Here is a 15,189-nt window from a genome sequence, read left to right on the forward strand (position 1 = left end):
TGGGGTGCTTCTGCTCAAACCCCACCGTGAGGTATTGTTTACATGCTTATTTTCTGTTACAAAGTTCTGTTGATACCAGTTGCCCCACTGACCTACGTAATGAATACAAAAGATCTTGGGGTCAAATGTAATGGTAATTTAAATGTAAAGATCTTTCCCATCAATTAATAGGCCCATGTGACCTGCCTGGGTCACATAGAAATCTAAGTCACATGAAGCCTTTAGAGGGAAAGCAGAAGATAAAGCAGAAAGTGAGTCAGAGCAGTCAGAGCTGGGGAAAAGAGAGCAGGCAGCCACTAATGTAAGTGAGAGATTGTGATTTGTTTAAGGAATTTGGATTCCTTTGTTGTTATGATGGATTTGGTTTTCTGGTATTTGAATAAATGTTTTGGTTCTGTCTTTCATGTGGAGAGTTCATTATATTTTGTGATTCAGAACTGTACTGGCATATTTATAGCTGCACAGGCACTGTGAATATTCCATTGGTGCTACATCTGGGTAGCAGCCATAACCTATCACAGGGAAAAGCCTAATCTACTCAAAATCCTTCTAGTTAAGTCATATATACCAGAGCGTGGGCTCCATTAGCACAAACTTTGAGAATCCAGGCTTACCTTGACAGCACAAAGAAGCAACAAAGCAGGACGTCAATGAAGTCTTAATCATAGACAAAGGGAATAGTTGATCTGCCACATGTGAAACGTGATAAAAATGACTGTGACACATTTGCAAAATATAAATTGCTATTTAAATGTTTAATAAAATGGAATCGTTATGGGAAATAGGTAATCAGTGGTTTTGAAATGCAAAGCATCTATGTAGCCTAAGTAATAAGCTACAACTTTAAAATCTTAATTTACATGGTGATCTCTATCAATGTACTATTCAGACAGCAACTTTATTTTCTTCTGCATTTAGTTATTGTACTGACGTGTTGATCACTGAAATGGGATAGAAAAATTTAAAATAAGAGGATCCGAAAAGATTAATCAATCAACAAGTGTTTGCTGTTATTTCATGGTTCTTCAATTGTGTCCAACTTGAATAGCAGAGTTCACAAACAACAAGATCAAAGGTACATGAATGGTTGAACAAACTATGGTATATGACTATAATGGGATTCTACTGTACAATAAGAAATGAACAGGAAAATTTCAGAAAAACCTATAAAGGCTTGTATGAACTGATGCAAAGTGAAAAAAGCAGAACCAAGAAAACATTGTATACAGTATAGCAGCACTGTGTGATGATCAACTATGAATGACTCAACCCTTCTCAGCAACACAATGATTCAAGACTCACAAAAGGAAAAATGATCCATATCCAGATAAAGAAATGATGCTCTCTGAATGCAGATAAAAGCATACTTTTTTCACTTTATTCTTTCTTGTGTTTTTTTTCCATTTGATCTGTTTCTTCATTCACAACTATGACTAATATACAAATATTTTTACACAATAGCACATGTATAAAGTATATCAAACTGCCTGCCATTTTCAGAAGGAGGAGGAGAGAGAGGAAGAAAAATCTGGAACTCAAAATCTTACAAAAAAGAATGCTAAAAATTTTCTTGACTTGTAAACCTGGGGGAAAAATAAGATTAAAAAAGTTTTTAAGGAACAAGGGTATCTGAAGAGGGGTTGGCCCAGGCAAAGAGGATATGTAGCCTTTATCACAGGCTACATAGAGTACAGGCAATTTCTAAAATCCCTTCAAATTCTAATTTCACCTGGTTAGAATGATTTTTATTTAAAAAGGATGCTTTTTAGTTTTTACAACTAGTGTCTGTGATAAAGACCTCATTTCTAAAATATATAGAGAACTGAGTCAAATTTACAAGAATACAAGCCATTCCCTAATTGATAAATGGGTAAAGGATATGAACAGGCAGTTTTCAGAGGAACAAATTAAAGCTATCTATAATCATATGAAAAAAATGCTCTAAATAACTATTGATTAGAGAGATGCGAATCAAAATAACTGTGAGGTACCACATCACACTGTAGCAGCAAGCACCCTGACACACCCAAGATGACCTGCTGGCACAGTTTTTTTCACCTGCTTTTCTAAAAGGAAAGCAACTTTTGTGGGGTCAACAATCTTCTTTAATTATGTTCACCAACAGAGAAAATACAAATGGAGAAAGAAGGACTAACAGGGCTTCTAACTATCTGACCACATGCAATGCATACATCACAGATCAACAGACAGATCCAACTACCTGATCATTATATACATACATACACAGTTGCCAGAGAAAGAAGCACAACATCTCGGTATTTAAAGCTGGGGGGCTCCTTAACATCTACTCAGAGTCTCACCTGGCCTAATCACATGAATTCTCTTCCAAAGATTGAGCCCCCCAAAGCAAAATATATACACACTTTTCAGAGCTGGAGGACATCACAACACTTGTGACCCAGTGGCTCATTAACAATTAACAAAAGGAGTGAGCCTACAAAACAAGCCTCCCCACTCTAGCTTCCCTTAATGGGCTACACCTGAGGCCTATTAATGGACATTTAACTCTTATTGCCTATGATTGTTAACATTATACATATCTATCAGATTGTCTAACATGACAAAAGAGGAAAATGATAAATATTGGAGAAGATGCGGAAGAGTTGGCACACTACTTATTGTTGATGGAGCTATAAGCTGATCCAACCATTCTGGAGAGTGATTTGGAACTATAACCAAAGGGCTATAAAAAAGTGAATACCCTTTGACTCAGCAATACCACTTCTAGGGCTGTATTCCAAAGAGATCATAAAAATGGGAAAAGGTCCCATACGTGCAAAAATATTTACAGCAGCTCTTTTTGTAGTGGCCAAGAACTGGAAATCAAGGGAATGCCCATCAACTGGGGAATGGCTGAACAAGTTGTGGTATATGAATGTAATGGAATACTATTGTGCTAAAAGAAGTGATGAGCAGGTAGATTTCAGAAATACCTGAATAGACTTATATGATCTGCTGCTTGAGTGAAGTGAGCAAAGCCAGGAGAACATTATATACAGTAACAGTCCCATGTGTGAGGACTGTTTTTGATACTTAGCCCTTCACAGCAATGCAAGGACCTAAAATACATCCAAAGGACTCGTGATGCAAAATGCCATCCACATCCAGAGAAAGAACTATGAAGTTGGAACACAGAATAAAGCAGACTATTTTCTCCTTTGTTAGGTTTGGTTTTGTTTTTCTCATGGTTTCACTTATTCATTTTAATTCTTCCATGCAATATGACTAATGCGAAAATGTATTTAATAGGCATGTATGTGTAGAACTCATATAAGATTGCATGCCATCTTAGGGAGGGGGAGAGGAGAGAGGGGAAAAAATTTGAAAATTATGGAAGTGATTGTTGAAAACTGAAAACAAATAAATTAATAAATTTGGGGGGAGAGAATAAAAATTGCAGGGATCTCAAAGAAAAAGAGGATCCTTTTTTAAAAAAATTTTTAAATGATCCTTTTTCTCATTACTACAACATAAGAAATCCAAACCTTAAACACCAAAACCTAACCACTGAGTATCTAAATGTATATTTGTTCCAAAGAAATAACATTGCTAAAAAAAAAGAAAAGAAAAGAAATTGCATTGCTTTCCTCATAAAGTCAGTATTGCTACAATTCCATCAAGCATTCGATTCCTAAATGGAAGAATCTTAGAGTTCATCTAATCCAACCCCCTCATTTTACAGATGGAAAAAATGAGGTAAAAAAGGCAAAATAAATTGCTCATGATCCATAAGTAAAAAGTAGCAGAACTTACATCTGAACTCGAGTCCTGACTCCAAGTCAAAGGTTTTTGTATATGGTTCCACTTTAAGGAAGATCTGTATCAGATGCATGACTGGTATGTTCAATTAACTATTCTGTTCTATGTATACCATAATTTAGATTCATCCTAAACATATAATTTTAGGGTTGAGGTTTAGGTATGGTTTGGGGTTTTTTGGAGAGTGGGTCTCCCCATGCCACCTCATTAGCCTGACCCAACTGCTGATCAGCCCAGAAGCTTTGGCTTTCTGCATTTCCAATCTATAAAAGTTTGGCTTGTTGTTGCTCAGAACTCCCAGACGCAAGTGATCCACCAACCTTCAGGCTCTGCAACAGCAGAGACTGTAGGCATCAGCCTCCATACCTGGCCTTTACATAGATTCTTAAAAACATTTTTACCAAGCCTAAATGAAGCCTGCAAACATTTCTCAAGTAGATCTCCCAAACAGAATTCCAAATAATTGTCCAAGATCCTAATGAAAAGAAAATATTTTCAGGCCCTAGTCAGTGACCCCTCAGTGAATAATGCAACCCAGAAGAGGTCTGGGTTGCATTATTCACGACTATTATTAGCTTCTACTAAAACCACAGAAGAAGCAATCTACCCTAACTTCTCCCCCAGTTTCATGACAATATGAAGGATATAGTAATACAGAGAGAAATATGAGGTTCTTATGCAGATGAAGCCACAGCTGCCTAAATGGTAAAATATAATCTGCCCTGACATCCATGGGACCTACAAAAAATTCCACCCAAGAATATACTGAACTTCATAAAATCTGAGATATCACAGATAAAAGGCTAAGGTCAGCCACAATCTCCTGCTCAGAGCAAATGGTGTTCCAACAAGACTGTGGCCAACAAATTTGGCATCATCTGCTTCTCTGGTTCTGGTATGTGTTCATCAGCCAGGTCTCAAACTGTCTTGATTGCTAATGTGATCTTCATCTCTGGTGATCACATCTTTAGTTTACCATCATGAATGATCTTGTCATGAGCCCCCATCTGAACATAAATTGTGCTAGTAATTTTTCCCTTTCACAATCTCTGTCTAATCATTCATTTCCCATATCAACAATTTTCCCATTCACAATGCCTATTCATCTAACTATACCTCTCCCTTTAAATCCTGTCAGTGCCTTGTCTTATTCTGACTTTAGCCCATCATACCCTATCATCTCTTATTCAAGTACTTGCCAGCCCTGCCCTCCTTAGCTAAAATAGTAATAGCTACTGACAGTAGAATGTAGATAAGGTCTTAAACAAACCTCAAGAATTCTTAATGTTTGGAAAACTATAATAAATAATCAATTATAAATTCAATTCCTCAGGAATATCATGTCCCCAGTACAATAACTTGAACATAGTAGGACTTAATAAAAGTGTGCTGATTGAATGTTGTTAGACAATCAGATGAATGCATTCATTGCCCAGATTTACCCTTACACTCAATCTGTTTATACATTTTGCTGAAAGTGAAATGAGCACAAATTTGCTCAGAAAATAGTACACTTTCTCATCTGGAAATTCTTGTTTATCTGTACATTATACTTTTATAAATGTGGGCTAAGACCAAGTCAGATTTTTACCAATTCTATCATGCTACCAACAAGTAGTACAGTGCATGGTAAGCATGGTATATAAATGTAATAAATGTTTGTTGCTTTGCTTCTGTTTGATGTCTTCAAAAGATATAAATACATATATAATTATACATATATGTATATGTACTAACATCAGGCAAAGCACAAACCAAAGAGATGTATGATTACCAAGTATGTTTGCTACTGTCATAGAGAATGTCCAATGCAGAGTTCAAGTAGAAGAGGGATTTATTATATATGACAAGATCCTTCATCTGTCTCTGTTTTCAGACAACACTGTGCTAATCAATGAACACTGACCTACTGCAAAGACTCCTAAATGAGATCCATAAATATTCAGAAGAATTTGGTCTAACTATCACACAGGAAAAACCTAGCAGATGACGAATGTTTATTGTGCAGCCTATTTAATATATGCAGCTAGATGGCTAACCCATAGAGCTGGTTCATCGCCATATATACTTGGGACAGCCAATGTAGACAAACAATGAACCAGACCCAGAATTGAACAGGAGGAAGCAAACTACTTAGGTTTTTAATGATCTCCAGATTTTTCCCTAAAACAAAGACCCAACTTGTTAACATCAGTATTATTCCTATGAGATAGTGTAGCTACAAGATAGGAAACAACACAGTCTTAAGAATTAAAGTTGTGAGACATGAGATGAGCAGCAAAGATGGTGGACATGAGTAGTCTTACATAAGTAACTTACTACCAAAGATGAATTGTATGTTTCTAAAAACAGCCTGAGGAATAAGTCAAAACTTCATTATATACCATTATATATTATTATATACCACAAACATCTTGTCATCCACCATGCTACTGCTCCCTCTAAACCAAAGATTGTATTAGGGAACCTTAACCCTTTCAACTCTGGAATGCCTCTCTTCCACCCTGTGCTATCCTTATTGAGTACCTCACATGGCCCATTCTATCTAGGCATTCCAAAGCAAGCTTCATTTTACAACTTGACCATCTTCTTCTTGACTGTTACCATGGTAGAGGCATCAAAGATTATGCCTTGGGGGGCTTAATCCTTTTGGCTCCAGAACTCCTACCCTGGATCCCATACTTTCCTGATTTATTAAGTGCCTCACGTAGCCTATCTAGCTTGCCACAGTCATACTTCATTTATATCCTGACCATGTTCTTGCCTTTGTTATCTGCATAGCACACACACACACACACACACACACACCACTTGCTTTCTACATCTGGAGCCATAATCAAATCAATGCTATCATTACTAATGGATCAGTTTACTACCTATTGCTCCAACTGCTGTCATACCTGTGATTTACCAAACCAAAATACCCCTCCTTGGTAACCCTTCCCCTTTATGCACTGTCTCCACAATTTAAATTTATAGAGAACAAGAACTGCCTCATCGTTGCATCCCCTAGAAACTGACTCAGTCCTTAGCATATAAGGAATTTTAAATAAATTTTTCATTCATTTATCAGACAGATATATGTATGATCAAAAAAGGCAATGGGCCAGTTACGTAGCAAAAGCAACTTGCCTTCAAGGGGCAGCTGTCCATCAGTATCTGTGCATCAAAAGACCTACAGGAGGCTGCCATGAAAGTCTTTCAGAATGACATAGACAAGAGTTCAATAGGATGAGAAAGTGCAGATGGATTGAAATACATACCCTTAGAATACCCATATCAATGAGTCCAAAAATCCACCACAATATCAACAAAAATGACTGCCCCCATCCTGTCACAATGTGGAAGGTCATCAAAGGAGAGGACTGATTACACAGGATAGAGGGCAAAACCAATTTGACACAATAATTAGAACAGATCTGAGAAGTGCAGAGAGGAGCAATGCAAAGAACATGGCAGAAGTCAAATGATCAACTTTATAAAAATTGCGCTTGGGGATTGAAAATTTAAATTTATGCTCCATCACTTATTTTAGGCAATAAGAAATCTGAGTATTTTTTTCCAAAGTGAATTATAAATAATAAATCCTCTAACAATGGAAAAATATAGTAACATGTAGAGAACACTACATAAGAAATAATTTCACATTATAAACTGAGGAGAATTCAACTCCGTTTGGTTTTTAATAGCCTCTATTTGTAACAGAACTGGTATCTTTTAAGACGCTTATCTTGGCAGCACAGAGAACCAATTCAGAGTTGATCTAACTACATTGGGTTTTTCTATTAAATTAGGGCAAGATTAACTTCCTAGTCCCCCTGCACAGAGCCACATGTGGCACCTTAATTCCAACTGTGATTTTTAAAAAGAAAAAAATAAAGACTTTTCTCAATACTTTTATTCTTTTCCATACATGTGGGGAAAATGTCTTCTAAAACTGATGTCTATCACTTCTGACATTATAATGTAAGCTTCCTATAGAAAGAACTTCTATCCTTTTATTCAGTCCCCAATATAATGGCCAGTGCCAGAATTCACTTTCCAAATATCATTTGGGTTAATTAATCTTGACTAAAATCTCAGTCATCATAGTCAATATACTCAATGAAAAAATAATAGCCCAAAAGCTTAGGTTTTTACAATGTTCGTATATAGGTATAGTGAAAAGAGCCTTAGACTTGGAGTCAGAAGAACTGGGCTTGAATCTTAGCTTAGTAACTTGCTGGTTGTTTGACTTTAGGAAAGTTCCTACATCTCTCCAACCTTGAGTTTTCTCATCTGTAAAATAATGAGATTGCCTAGATGATCTCCAAAACCATGTGTAAATTTTCTAAAGACTCATCCATGAAAAACATAGCAAAGAGACACATATAAGACTTATTTTGCCTTAAAAGTTAACAGGTGACAGAGCTCTCTGACATGAAGATTCTTAACAGAACTTTAAGAGGAGAGTCAGGTAAACTGTATTTTGAGCTCATGTTACAAAGGAAATAAAAATAACAATACAAAATTATATGTTGTAAAATATCCGTACTATAATAAGAAAATCTCCACAAGATTTACCCCAATATTCTATTATACCAAAAAAAGTAAATATGCCTTCCACCAATACCCAAATGCTCATTCAAATTCATAAATTTAAGACATTTCTATATTTATTATCAATGCTCATTATTTGACATAAAGAAACTAACAATTAAAATTGCCTTGAAACAGGTCTGGTAAAAATGGTTTAGGACTTTTTTTTGCATTTTCTTCAACGGTCTTGGACCAGAACCAGAATCTTGTGGTAAAAATTCATCTTATTTGTGGTTAACAAATGGATAGTCTTTAAACATGGTGCTAAACTTACAAGGCTGCCTCCTATTTGCTAGACTGCTAGGGAAAAGATTTATCAGATACTATAACAGCACTCTTGTTAATGAAAACCAGAATCTCTACATGTCTTAGGATAAAGATTGGGCAAAATATTGTGTATGTTTGTGCAATTAGCAAAGATGATGAGGGTTTTTTTTATTGTGACTAAATTTATTTTTAAGATCCCTTGAGTTTACCTAAAATATGAATTCAGCTCTTGAATACATCTGAGTAAATTGTACATAATGTAGCATTTTATATAATAAACTTTTCTAACTCACCTCATTATAGGGTGCTTTTTAAGTGATGTTACTGTTTTCATCAGAAAGCTCTAGAAAACAGCCTTCAATTCAATAAACATATTTTTATAGACCTAATTTCTGTAAGCACTCTGCTAGGTACTGAGAAACATAAAAAGATAAATATGACTGTCTTTGCCATCAGTACCTCTGGTTTTAATGCTGTTACTGGGAACACCATAGTGTGTGACTGGCATTGACCACCTGGTCACCACAAAGAATGACATTTCGCAAGCACAAATCTGTTGGCAATAAGCCCCAGAGAGGGATTCTGGCTGGGAAGACAGCTCCAGCCACCCTGGTTGTTGCCTGCTCATTTAGCTGGGGGCAGTCATTATTATATTACTATGTCATCTCCACATATCCACCCACCATTCTTTTCTCATTGAAGTTGTTCAATATATTGACACCAAGTGTTAATTACACTTGTTAATTTGCCACCGAACTCCATGGGCAAGACAAAAAACCATGCTGACATCATATTTAGAGTTGTGGGTAACTTTCTCTGTTTTCCTTTATTCTATGAATTTTGTTACCCCTGACCATATTCATGGCTCAGGGCATGACAGACTGGTCCATGTCCCCTAGAGAGTTGGACCCTGCCAGTTTATCTGTCTTGTCAGGAGTACATGGTTACCAGAGGGTGGCCACTAGTAGGTCATCAGTCTTCAGTAAGGCTTGATTCCTTACACTGTCTTAGTATGAAAAGTCTAAGCCTGCTTTTGTTTGGAAACAAAGTAAGGGAACCAATTGGCTGTGGCATGCATAGGGACTTGAGATTTTAGTTTAAATAACTGGGCCCCTCCTTTGCCCATCTATTTATTTACAATCTCCTAAAATGCCAGGTAGCAATGTTTTTTGTTTTGTTTTGTTTTGTTTTTACTGTATCTCTATCATTCAGATGGAAGGACCAGTTCAAAAAAGCTCCTTGCCTAGTTGTTGATACTAGTCAAATAGTCTGTTTAGGTCCCAGAGCACTTTGTCTCTACAACAATATTTTCCAGTTCATTTTTATTAACATTCCTAATATAAGTGTTATCTAAATGCTAAATAACTACAACGCTGATTCTCATTTGCAGCACCAGGAAATAGTCTGCTGATAGAATGATTCCTCTCAAACTAATTCACAAAAAGTAAACTGAGGACATATCTCATATATGAATAACTGCCTTATATTCATTTGCCCAAGAAAACCATATGTATATGTAACTTCAGCCTTGGTGGAATTGCTCAGAAAACAACAATTCCCAAAGATAAGCTCAGTCATTTTACAGTTAACAGGCACTATAAAAATTAGCTTTGGGACTATTTTAGTTTGCAAACCTTAGAGCAATGAAAATTTAATAAATCAGAAACACACTGTAGAAAAGGAAGCTGACAGGCAGTCACTAGAGAAAATATATCTGCTGAAAAATACCACACATACTCTGTCCCAATCATGGTACCAATACAAACCACTTCATTTCAAACCCAAATAGCATTCTTGAGAATTCTAGTACCCATCATGGAATAAATAAGATTACACCATTAATTAAGAAAAACAGCAACCATTTTCCCCTTTTGCTCCTAATATTACTTTAGGTTACTACTCTATACCAGATTCTGCCTATCCATTCATTGTGCTCTTTTTGGTAGTTACACAGCTCTACTAGAGTGGATGTTCAATTGAAGACTGCACAATTTTCAACTCCCAAAAGAACAATTTTAGAATTTGCAACTACCATTTTCTCCTTATTTCTCTTTATAGTAGAGTTCAAGCCAACCTTCTTGCTATTATCTCTTGGTTCTCAACTACATAGAACATGTCACCTCTGCTTTTGAACTCTGCAGAGCCAATGCTTCTCCTACGATGATGTTTCATCTTCTACATCTAAAGTACTAACAAAATGCATGCTGGCTTGCTCCTATCAGTTAGCAGACAATATTTTTAATGTTGAAGGTGGATAGGATATCATATGAGGTAATAATGTATAGAAAATTACTACACAGATTAATGGATGTAATGCCTCTGGTTTGCTTTGGGGCACTGGTTAAAAAGTTCAAGAAAAGGCGCCCTAGCACTTCTGCAAGGAACTACAAAGTTTCTATCTTCTACATGAAAAGCTAGATAGAAGACCTCATCACACTCATCTCTCCCCATGTCAAGAATAATAAACATTAGATTCACTTGGCAAAGTTGGCTTGTTCAGATAGTCATTTAAGTACATAGGCAACTTAGAAATCCTTACACTTTTACTGGCTTCTGGAAGCTCATGCTGATACATGAAGTCAAGCATTTTTATTAAATGTCTAAGTTTACATTTCTTCACTCATTTTTACATTTCTTCACTCATTACCCTTAAGGGGTAAAGTTAGGAATGTAATAACATATATACATGTTATATATATGTATATAACATGTCTATATTACATATATACACATATACAAACACATACAGATATATATATATATATTCAAGACACCCAGTGTGGAACATTCTCAGTGTTTGCATAATTCTCACATTCAAAGCACATGTAATAGACATATGTACATTAGAAAGGCAGTTTGGCATAGAAAGCACAAAACCTGAAGTCACAAGAAAGAGGTCCAGTCCCCAGCCTGAACATTTTTCCAACTTGTGGGACTGAGCAAGTTATTTATTCTCTTTGAATTTTAGTTTCTTTATCTGCAAAATGTGAATAATAGTGGAAAGAGACTAGATTAGTGGTTTCAATGGCAATGGACCTCCCAGCTAAGGAAACTCCCTCTACCAATGCAAGTCATATTTAATAAATATTGTACTCTTGGAATGTCAAATAAAGTAGGAGCTTTAGCTATTTTTGTTTTAGTATCATTAACAAGTATAATGCCTCTAGTTGAATGTGACTGGGGAGGATCTTTCCCACCCATTGTCAGGCCTGGGAAGATTTGTAAGAAGGTCCAATCTTTTTGTTAATGAGGCACTGGTTCTCAAGGGATGTGATGCCCTCTGGCTGTAAAAAAGTGTATAAAGACTCTGAGGTGTAGTTTTATTTTGGGACTTAATTTTCGTAAGAAAGTTTGAGTGCCAGAGGAGGACTCTGGGAAGTTGCTAAGGAGCCCCCCAGCTTTGAGAACCCAGATGTTGTGCTTCCCTCTCTGTTAACTGGTCAGACTGCTGTACCTGTCTGTTGAATTATGGTCAGACAGAAGAAGCCATGTCTGTTGATTACTTTAGGGTTCAGAGTGTTGACTCCCCTGAACTAGGTGAATGATATATGTGCTTGACTAAAGGATTGATACATGTGCTTGATTAAAGTGGTTGTTAACCTCTCAAAAGTTGCCTTTCTTTCTATGAATGTAGATCTAAGAACCTATGATAGGTCCCCCTGTGTATGTTGGGGTGCTTACTGATACAACTCTCCATGATATTGCATGGCATAACACAAAGGTCATAATCTCTCCCTATTCTGAACAGTCAGTTAACTGGCATTTATCAGTCACCTACTATGTGCCAAGCACTGTGCTAAGCACCGGAGATATAAAAAGAGATATCCCTCCAAAAAAAAAAAAAATCCCAGTTCTCAATGAGGTCACAGTCTAATGACTAATACATTCTTCCTGGAATTTATATGACTTCAATGACAATGTCATCTTTCTCTGATTTGTGCTCTCTTTTTAGTGACTGTGACCACTGATCTCTCAGGAGTACATCCTTCAAGGATCTGTGATCTCCTTGCTCCTCAACTGACATAGAGCCAATTAAAATCCACCTAAGAGTTATTATATGAACCTTAAAAAGTGGCCACCTGCCCAGAGTACACAACTAAAAAGTAGCAGAGATGGGATATGAACCTTGAACTGAGGTCTTTGTGACTCAAAAATCTATTAAATACACTATATTGTATTTCATGAACACAAGACTATTAAAAAAGCCTAACATATTGATTTAAGCAGAGCAAAATTAATCAGAAGTATATTTGACAAATCTATTCATAATGTGAGGTTTCTGAACAAAGCAGTTATATAATTTTCATAGAGGTTCATGGTTAAATTCTTCATAGATTCAGAGGATGTTAGAACTAGGAGGAATCTCAGATATCAACTTCTCAAACTGCCTCATTTTATAGATTAAGGAACTAAGGCCAAAAAAGATTCAATGACAAACCCAAGGTTATACAGGTAGTAGAAGGACTAATATTTTAAAAATATTTTTAAAATCTCCTGGCTCAAAGTTTTTCCCTCTTCAACATCTCATCATAAATGTCTCATAGTCCATAATAATTAGATAAAAATCTGAGGAATACTCTGAAGTTCTGTGTTGGGTCTCTAGTCTCACCATGACACCTAGAAGATCTAAGTGATCAATAAGCATTTGCTAGTAAGACATATTGTTACATAAAAAAACCAAACAGTTAATATTTTCAATCATCTGAGGTTCCATGAAGTTTATAACATAGCTTCCTTTTTTTCTTCTGAAAGTATAACCAAACTTCATTAAGGTATTTTCCCATGATGCTAATTAACATTCTTCTCACTTAAGTGGGTGTTCATCCTTCATTGCCAAGGAAGACCATGCCATCAGAGAAATAATGACATGACTTGCACTTGACTTTGTTTTGAGGGAGGGCTGTGCAAGTCACCAGCCTCACCTCCTCTAGAGCCATTTGAATCCAGTGACCAGATATTCATCAGGATGACTGGAGATGAGCCAGGATGAGGTAATTGGGGTTAAGTGACTTGCCCAAGCTCACACAGCTAGTGAGTGTCAAGTGTCTGAGGTGAGATTTGAACTCACATCCTCCTGACTCCTGCACTGGTGCTCTATCCACTGCACCATCCAGCTGCCCCTTCTCACTTAAGTGGTACTAAAAAGAAGAAAGTGATGTCAAACTTTTTCTGGACTAACCTATTAATAGCAAGTAAAACTCAACTGCTTTAACTTGGGGGATAGCTAGAAAGAGTGTACCACAGAGGCTTATCAGCAAGAACGATCTGTACTTTGTGCATATATTGAAACCTTATCACAAAAAGAGGCTTTCAAAGTATTATTATAAATAGAATATAATCTACTCAATTATGTTGAAACTACTTGGCACTTTCACCCACTTTTGTAATATCAAGACTCAATGGGTGATATTTTCATACTTAAGAAGTTCAAAAGCACTTTACAGTATTATCTTTTAATCTTTATCCCTATATGATAAGGTAGCAGAATATAGATGTTTTCAGCAAATAGATTCTAACATATTTTGAGAAACAATTGTGGCAACAAAAGGGAAAATATGAATCAAATATCCAGACAAAACATACCATATGTGGCAATACAGTTTCTTTATATGAGATGACATATGTAAAATGTTTTGCAGACAAAGATCTATGTAAATCGCATTTATTATTATGTGATCAGAAACATATGTCTGATTTTCTGTAGCATCAAGAACTTACAAGAAGCTAGCTAGGTCTTAGGAACTTTACAAGATTAATTTAACAGAAATGGCTCCTTCCAGGAGGAATTTACTACATGAAGACGTCTGGAGTCCCTTCCAACTTTAAATGAACACTGAGCTAGGAATCAAGATGCCCAAGTTTTAGCCCATTACCATGCAGTGTGCCTAGCACAATTAACTTCACTCCACATCTCCCTTTCCTCATCTGTAAAACAAAATAAGAGGGATGATCTAGACAGTCACAGGTATACACTGCTTAAATGATCTCTAAGGTCCTGTCCAAATCATTATGTTCTAAACATGGATTAGCATGGATGCTGATATAGATGTTAAAGTGGAAGGAAATATTAATATACATTTTAAGATATGACTTGCCACCAAAGTTAAAAATTTGAATGATTATATATGCATTTTTGTGCATATGATGTATATATATATGCATATGTAAATTTTAGGATTTAGATTTTTTGGTATCAAGAAATGTGAACTAGTCATTGAAATGAATCTTATGGTAGAAAAAACAGGAGACCAGGAATCAGGATATCTAACTATATCCCCTGACCTTGGGTAAGTCACCTCATCCTTCAATGTCTCTTTCTTGAGGATAAAATGAAGGGTCTGGTCAAGATTCTTTTATCCAAGCTGTGAAAATTTAAAGATATTTTGGTACCTATTTCAATATAAGTGTATACCTTTGCAATCCTACTTATTTTATGCATTTAAAAATCTTATTCTGAGAAATCCAAAGACTTAACCAAACTTTCTGAGAGATCAAAAAAGGTAAAAATATCCTGGTCTAAATTATCTGTAAGATACTTTCCAGCTCAAAAACACTATGGTTTCA

The 15,189-nt window shown here is 36.0% G+C and overlaps 1 protein-coding gene across 8 annotated transcripts in view; it reads right to left on the reverse strand.

The window, feature by feature from the left end:
- The window catches only part of DCDC2 (doublecortin domain containing 2), a 281,088-nt gene that overhangs the window by 141,200 nt on the left and 124,699 nt on the right, over nucleotides 1-15,189 (reverse strand). The gene's annotated exons all lie outside the window — the stretch shown is intronic.

The sequence above is a fragment of the Notamacropus eugenii genome, chromosome 4 (genome assembly GCF_028372415.1).
Source record: "Notamacropus eugenii isolate mMacEug1 chromosome 4, mMacEug1.pri_v2, whole genome shotgun sequence".
NCBI classification, from domain to species: Eukaryota; Metazoa; Chordata; class Mammalia; order Diprotodontia; family Macropodidae; genus Notamacropus; species Notamacropus eugenii.